Source organism: Aethalodelphis obliquidens, unplaced genomic scaffold (genome assembly GCF_003676395.1).
Source record: "Aethalodelphis obliquidens isolate GAN/ISIS:26980383/991018 unplaced genomic scaffold, ASM367639v1 scaffold9, whole genome shotgun sequence".
NCBI classification, from domain to species: domain Eukaryota; kingdom Metazoa; phylum Chordata; class Mammalia; order Artiodactyla; family Delphinidae; genus Aethalodelphis; species Aethalodelphis obliquidens.
This window is the reverse complement of record NW_020837953.1, coordinates 17,326,810-17,334,595: the sequence shown is the minus strand read 5'-3', so window position 1 is coordinate 17,334,595 and position 7,786 is coordinate 17,326,810. Positions and strand designations below refer to the sequence as shown.

At 44.2% G+C, this 7,786-nt stretch overlaps 1 protein-coding gene across 5 annotated transcripts in view; it reads left to right on the top strand.

The window, feature by feature from the left end:
• KDM4A (lysine demethylase 4A) overlaps nucleotides 1-7,786 on the top strand; it is a 50,391-nt gene continuing 42,605 nt past the window's right edge. Inside the window, exons 1-2 of one of the 5 annotated variants that reach the window (XM_027108805.1) lie at nucleotides 1-127; nucleotides 1,870-2,005. The gene's annotated coding sequence lies outside the window, so the exon portion shown is untranslated. Of the gene's footprint in view, nucleotides 128-1,869; nucleotides 2,006-7,600; nucleotides 7,727-7,786 lie in introns of those variants that run through there. The other 4 variants (XM_027108812.1, XM_027108809.1, XM_027108810.1 and 1 more) reach the window with 4 other exon arrangements.

The window sequence follows — 7,786 nt, the reverse complement described above, 5'->3', positions numbered from 1 at the left end:
ATCAAAAAAAATCTTGCTGTGATTTATGTCAAAGAGTTGGAACAATATTTTTTAAAGAAAGAAATAAATGAGGATCAACCAGGACCTGGACCGGACTTTGACCTGTGAGGAGGTTTTGGCCCCAGAAGTAAGCTCCTCAATCTCTCCCCCAAAGACCTTGCGTCCCAGGCCTCTTTCCAGGGATGGTCCTTTCCAGCCTCCTCTCTGGCACATTTTCAGGGCAGTCTCTGCAGTTACTCCAGTCTGAGCTCCTACGTGGTCCTAAAGATTTAAATCCAACAAACACATGGTATACACCTATGATGTGCTATAATAATACCTGCTAGCATCACTAACCACTTAAATGTGCCAAGCACTTTACCTGCATTGTTGAAATTTATTTCTCCCAACAGCCCTGTATGGTAGCTCGTATCAGTATCTCCTTTTGCAGCTGAAGACTAAGATTCAGAGAGGTCAAGCAACTCACCCTAAGTCACACAGCTACAAGGGAAGCAGAATCTAGGTTTGAACCTGGATCTGTGTGACTCCAGAGCCTGAATGCTTAACTATTATACAAAGTGGAATCTGTGTGGCTTCATTTATCTGTCCTTTCCACAAATAATATTCCAGGAATATTCAATGAGTACTTACTATGAACCAGGCATTGTACAAAGTGGTGAGATTTGATGGTGGAAAAACAAAGTCCTTTTCCTTAGCGGCTTGGTCTGGTGGGAAACAGACATCAGCCACAAAAATCTTACCCACATACATAATTACAGACTCTTCTAGATGCTCTCCAGGGAAAGTACCTAAAGCAGGGAGAACAGCATAGAGCTGGAGTGGGAGTCAGAGAGGCTTCTGCGAGGAAGTGGTCTTTAGTAAAGGCCCTGAGGCAGAGGGGGGCACAGCTCTTTTAAGGAGGGTTTTAGAAAAACAGAACAAAGGCCAGCGAGGCTGGAGCCCAGAGAGCAAGGGGCAGTGGGGCAGGATGGGGTAGAGAGTGGGCAGGGGCCAAATCACTCAGAGCTGGTAGGTCAGGGCAAGGGGCTTGGAGTTCATGGTGAAGGCACAGACATCTTCTCAACGGTTCTCAGTAGAGCACTGAATTCAGCTTTGCTCTTTAGAAAGATCACCCTTGCTGCTCTTTGGAGAACAGGTTGGAAGGGGAAGTGGTTGCAGGGGTCCGGAAGAAAGGTGATGTGGCTTGAAGTGGGATGGTAGTGCCAGGGGTGGTAAGAAGAGTAGGTTCAGGATAGAGTTTTGAAAGTAAGGTCAATAGGACTGGATGTGGGCTGCAAGAGAGAAGAATCAACACAGACTTTGGACACCTGGATGAAGACTGGTGCCTTTACTGAAATGGGGAACACCAAGGGAGGAGCGGGTTTAGAGGAGAACCAAGAGTTTGCTTTTGCTGAGTTTGAGGTGCCTGTAACGTAGAGGGAGAGAATTGTCCTCATCTTTGTATCCCCAGAGTCGGCACAAAATAAGCACCCAGAGGCGCTTATTTAAAAAGTCTTTAAAAAAAAAAAGAATGCACAATGGGTAGAATTTGAGTCAAGTCTTGAAAAATGGTTTGGCTTTGAAATGAAGATATTTTGATGGCTGTTTGTTTCAAAACGAAACAAAAACCAAATAGAAAGTTGGTGAAAGCAAAGGAGAAGGGAGTGATTGTGATGTAGAAGTGGTCCGCGGGGCGCCTCTTGCTGCAGCTCTCCAAGGCTTTTGTGCCTCTGCCTGGAACACTGAGCCATCCTCTGCATGGCCAGAGAATAAATCAGAGCCAGAAAGGAAAATTGTGTTTTTGTTAAATGTAGAAATCCAGGGTGTATTTGTGGGTACGTGTGTGTCTGCCTTGGAGCATTTTTATATTTGTATTTTTATATTTCATAGGCTAGAAGGCCCTGGGCTTTCCAACTGACTTTGTCTGCAAGGCTGAATTGAGGCTGGATTCTCTTCCTATGTACGTGGACTGACCTGGCTGCAGAAGCTCCCCCACACCCACACCCCAGTGATCCAGGTTGAGCAGGTCAGGCTGCGTCAATCTGTTTCCAGTGCTTACGGATCATGGCTTCTTTCCTGGGCAACTAGTATCAGACCCTTTGTGCAGAGCCTCCCGAAGCTCTGGAGAAAAATGTTTACATTCAGCAGCTAGTGTCCAGAGACAAGGGTTGGAATGTGACTGACCCAGAGGTGAACACCAAAGGCACATTAACATACAAACATAGTCCTTCCCGTTCGTTTACTCATTCAGTTCATCATTCATTCATTTATTCGACAGATATTCTCAGGCTCAGTGTTTGTTTCAGGTTTCTTAACCTCCCTGCCTCCCAGTTTCCTCAGCTATAAGGTGCTGAGGATCTTGGTGGACAAAACACAGATCCCTGCCCCCATGGAGGCAGATATTCTAATGGGGAGAATTAAATCATAGAAAAATAAATAGAGCAAATAAATGAAGCATGCAGTGGTGGTCCCGGAAAGCTTCACTGAGGAGGTGACATATCAGCGAGGCCCTGGAGCCGGTGAGGGAACAAGCCCTTCAGACTTAGGGGAGCAGGAAACTGGAGCAGAGAACTGGGGGCGGAGTTATACAGGGATGGGGGTGGGGGAAGAATGTAGGCCATTATGAGGACTTGGCTTCTCTCCAGAATGAGATTCGAAGTCATTTGATGGTTTTAAGAGGAGGAGTAACATGATCGGGCATCTAGTATTAAAGAATCGCTGTGCCTGCTGAGTGTTGAGCAGACTGCAGGGGGCCCAGCAGAAGCAGGAATTATCCTGGTCAGGCTATAGCTGATGGTGGCTTGGATCAGGTGGTGACAATGGAGGCGGAGGGAAGTGCTGGGCTCTGGATAAATTTTGGAGGCAGGACAGAACTATATGTTAATGTCAATGCACCAAAAGCACGCTTCATAAAAGGAAAAAATTGATAAATTAGACTTCATCAAAATGAAAAACTCTTGTGCTTCCAAAGACGCTATTAAAATGAAAAGACAAGCCACAGAATGAAAGGAAACACTTACAAAGCCTATATCTGATAAAGGACTTGTATCTAGAATATATAAAGAATTCTTACAACTCAATATTAAGACAAACAACCCAATTAAAAACTGGACAAAATATTTGAATAGACATTTCACCAAAGAAGATATGTGAATGGCTAATAAGCATATAAAAAGACACTCAACATTGTTTGTCATCAGGGAAATGCAAATTAAAATCCCAATGAGATACCACTTCACACCCACTAGAATGGCTATAATCAGAAAGACAGTAACAAGTGTTGGCAAGGATGTGGAGAAGGGGATGATGGGAATGTGAAATGGTATGGCCACTTTGGAAAACAGTGTGGCAGTTTCTTAAAAAGATAACCAGGAATTTACCGTAAGACACAGAAATTCCACTCCTAATTGTCTATCCAAGAGAAATGAAACGATACATTCACGTGAAAACTCACACATAAATGTTGACAGAATCCCTATTCATAGTTGCCAAAAGGTGGGAAACAACCCGAATGTCAATCAGTACTACAGAAGGATACTATGCAGTATTAAAAAGGAATGACATACTGATACATGCTATCGCATGGATGAATCTCAAAAACATTATACTAAGTGAAAAAAGCCAGACACAAAAGACCATCTACTGTATGGTTCTATTTATATGAAATGTCTGGAAAAGGCCGATCTATATGGGCACGAAGTAGATGAATAGTTGCCTGGGGCTGGGAAGGGGGATAGAGAGTGACTGTAACTGGACACGAGGGACCTTATTGAGGTGATAGGTTTCACTGAGGTGATGGAAATGTTCTAAAACTGGATTGGTTGATGGCTGCATGACTTGGTAAATTTATTAAAAATCCTTAAATTATACCCTTGAAGTAGACAGATTTTATGTTATATAAATTATACCCCTATAAAAAGTTTTTATAAAAAGAAAAATATTAATGACAATGTAAACAATTTTTGTGTATATAAAGCATTTAGCATAATGTTTGGAACATAGTACGTGCTCAATAAATGTAGTTAACTTTTTAAGCTAATGTTATTGCCACTATTATTACCGATGTAATGATTACTATGTGCTAGGCACTGTGCTGGGTGCCAGACGAAGTGAAGCTCCGGGAAAGAACCCTTGAGCTAGAAGCGTGCCATGAACTTTATGCCACAATGACAGTTTAATGTCCAACTCCTACCACCGTTGCTAGCAAGTCACTTTAAAAGTTGTTCTCCCCTCTTTTTTTCCTTTGTAGCAAGCACAACTTTTGTGATTTTATTTATTTGTGTGAACACTTATTTCATGTCTGTCTCCATCATTAGATTGTAAACACCATGAAGGCAGGGATACTTCTGTTCCACTCATTACTGGTAGGTGGACAGATTCTGGGAGACTTTTTGCTGGGTCTGATAGGAGTAACAGGTACTGCTGATACTGTCCCTTTCCTCCATATCCCCATGAATGTGGGCAGGATGTCTGGGGCTTCAGCACTCACCTTATGATCATGAGGTGCACACATGAGGGTGAAAGCCAGGTTGTGAATGAAGTATGTTGGAGAAAGATGGAAAGAGCCTGTATCTTTGGTGACTTTGTGGAGCACTGAGCCAATGCCAATAAATGCCCCCTTCTGACTCATTACATTTGAGAAAAATAACTTTGTATTTGTTTAAGCCACTGTTGCTGGGGTTTTCTATATCTGGCAATGGAACACATTCCTAAATGTTACCACCAATAAGACCGAAGTGATCCTCTTGAGAGATTTTTGTCTCATGGAGGAAGATGGGCATGTAAGCAAATCCAGGCATTTGTAAAGCACTTGTTTTGTGGAACTTTGTATGGGTGAAGTGATGGACCGTATCAAGGAATCCCTAGTTGCATACTGGTTTCTGGCTTGCTTTTTTTTTTTTTTTGGTTTAGGTGATCCAGTGGATGGCTGCCCCACCGAGATAGGAGACCTAGGAGGTGGAGCTCATTTGTGGAGTAAATAGATCAGTTATTTATTAGGCATGTGGGTTTTAGGTACCTGTAGGACACCCAGGCGGTGGGGGTGGTGGTGTCCAGAGATAGGACGATGTATGGATCTGAACTCAGGGGAGAAGACTTTACTGGATCATCAATGTGCACGTATGAGTGAACCCTGAGAGTGAAAGTGTATTGAGCTCTGGTTTCAGGCTTTATGCTAAGTGCTTTGTATCTTTACACCATCATCATAATCCACCTTCACAGCTAACATTTACTGAGCACTTACTACCTGCCAATTTGACTTCTAAGTGCTCTGTCTGCATTATCTCATTCAGTTTTCACAACCAAGAAAGGGAAGTGCTATTCCAAGTTTAGCTATAACTGAGGATTAGAGAAGTTAAGTAACTTGCCCTAGGTCATACTGCTAGAGTTGTGAAACCAGAAACACCTAAACACTAGAAACCAGGACAGAGAGCCGTGAAGACATCAATATTTTTGTTTTCTTTTAAAAAATAATTTGCTTTTTAAAATTAATTTTGTAATTTAATTTTAAAAATTAAGGTATTGTATTCATGGAATGTTATGCACAACTTATAAGTGTACAGCTCAAAGCAATGTGAACACACCAGTGTAATAACCACCGTCCAGATCAAGAAACAGAACATTACTAACACCCCAGACACGTTCCTTCTATTACCCCCTATCATTCCCTGTTCCCACCCCAAGGTAAACCCAACTCGGACTTCTTTCACCATAGATTAGTTTTGCTTCAGATGTGAACATTTAAGGGGTGGGAAAGGAAAGATGAGCTTAAAAGGGTGACGAAGATAAACTGGTCAGAAATGTGGGAGGATGTCAAGAGAACTGGATCTAGGTTCCACCTATCATGTGCACACACCAAGTGCAAGCTAGTGATACAAAGTAAGAGCGATCCTGGAAAATCCTTTTTGGCAGCAGTGGGAAATGTAACAAGATTAAATTCCTGGAGTAGTTGGTAGTGACAGCAGTGCTAGCCACTGTATCCATGCCCAGGACAGTCAGTGAGGCAAGCTACAGCACCTCATGTTTGCGGGCAGCATTGAGGAGAGTGGTGGGTGATTTGGGGTGATTTTCCTTGTTATGTATACTCCAGGTTGGATTCTTCAGCCATTCTCTTAGCAATTTTCTGAGCTAAGCAATATAATCTGTTATCTAATTTATTACCTTACTAGGTCAAGAGAGAAAACCTGTATAATTGTTGTGAAAGACTATTTGTTGCCTACCCAACAGTCATTCTCTTGTCTTTTTTGAAACAGAACCATGCTTTCTTTGGGGGGCAGTGGGGGCAGCATGTGCCCAGCCCCTGGTCATAAATCATAGTTGTTTTATGTCCATTCCATTCTATGTAATGGAATGTATCCTTTTCACCAACATATATTAACTCTCATCTTTACAACAATCCTGCAAGGCAGGTATTATCTTTTCCGTTTTACTCGTGGGAAAACCCAAACTTAGAGGAGCGACTGGTTTTGAACAAGATCTGACTCCACAGCTCCTTTTTTAAAAAAAAATATTTATTTATTTGTTTATTTATTTGGCTGCGGCGGGTCTTAGTTGCGGCACGTGGGATCTTTAGTTGCGGCATGAGAACTCTGAGGCATGTGGGATCTAGTTCCCTGACCAGGGATGGAACCGGGGCCCCCTGCACTGGGAACACAGACTCTTAGCCACTGAACCACCAGGCAAGTCCCTCCATAGCTCTTTACAGTGCACCACAGCACTACTCATCTGGGAGTAACTTTGTACATCTTTCATGACTCAGGTTGAGGGTATTCTACTTTTCCCTTTGACCTATCAGAGTGTCCTGTCTGCTTCCTTCCCCATCACCCTTGACAATCTGGGTGCTCCTTAGGGCGACTCACTACCTCTCAGGAACAGTTCCTAATGACTTCCAGGAACCCCCTCACCCGCCAGAAGTGTGTTTAATGACTTCCAGGATCTTCTCCCCCCCACCTCAAGAGCTGCTCCTAATGACCCCCAAATCCTTACTCACGGAGGAACTGCTTTTTAATGACCCTAAGGACATCCCTGCTCAGGACTTATCCTAATGACCCACAGAGCTCCTTTCCCCTTAGGAACTGCTCCTTTCAAGAAATGTCCCGGTTTGCCGGCAAGTGAGGGGGTTCCCAAGACACGGGACTTTTTTCGTTTTAAAAACCGAGACAGTACTGGGCAATCTGGGACAGGTAGGTCACCTTAGCAGGAACTCCTTGACCTCGGAAGCCACCCCTAAGGGTCCCCAGCGCACTTTTACCTTAGGTAAGGGTTCTACTCACCCCGCAGAAGACTGTCCCCACCATTTCGTTAGAAACATCCTACAACAACCCCATCAGTGCCTTTACCCTGGCCAACTAGCCCATTTCTAGGCACTCAACTCTTTTAATCCAGATTAGCTACGGGCGGCCAGAAGCCCGCCTGCGATTGGCCAGTTCTGCGATTCAGCAGAGATGCTCAGTGGCCGCGGTCGCGAGTGGTACAGCGTTTCCTCCCGGCAACAGCCCTAGCCGGCGCTCATAGGCTGAGCCGATTGATGTGCCAGTACTTTGGGGCGGCTGCAGAGCGCGTTCATTGGCTGTTTGAAGGCTTCTGGCAGCCCCTGGATTGGTTGACTCTGTGGAGCGCTGTGCGACTGCGCAGAGGCCTACTTTAGAGGAGGCGGAGTTTCGTCCTTCGCCGGCTGGGAAAGCAGAGGGATCGGCTAGTGGCGACAGCAGAAGTCGGGCCTTAGCCCTGCCGGGGCATTGGGCTTTAAGTAAGAACCAGAGGGTTTTTGAATCCTTTAGGTTTGTTGCTTCTGTAGCCGTGACCGTGA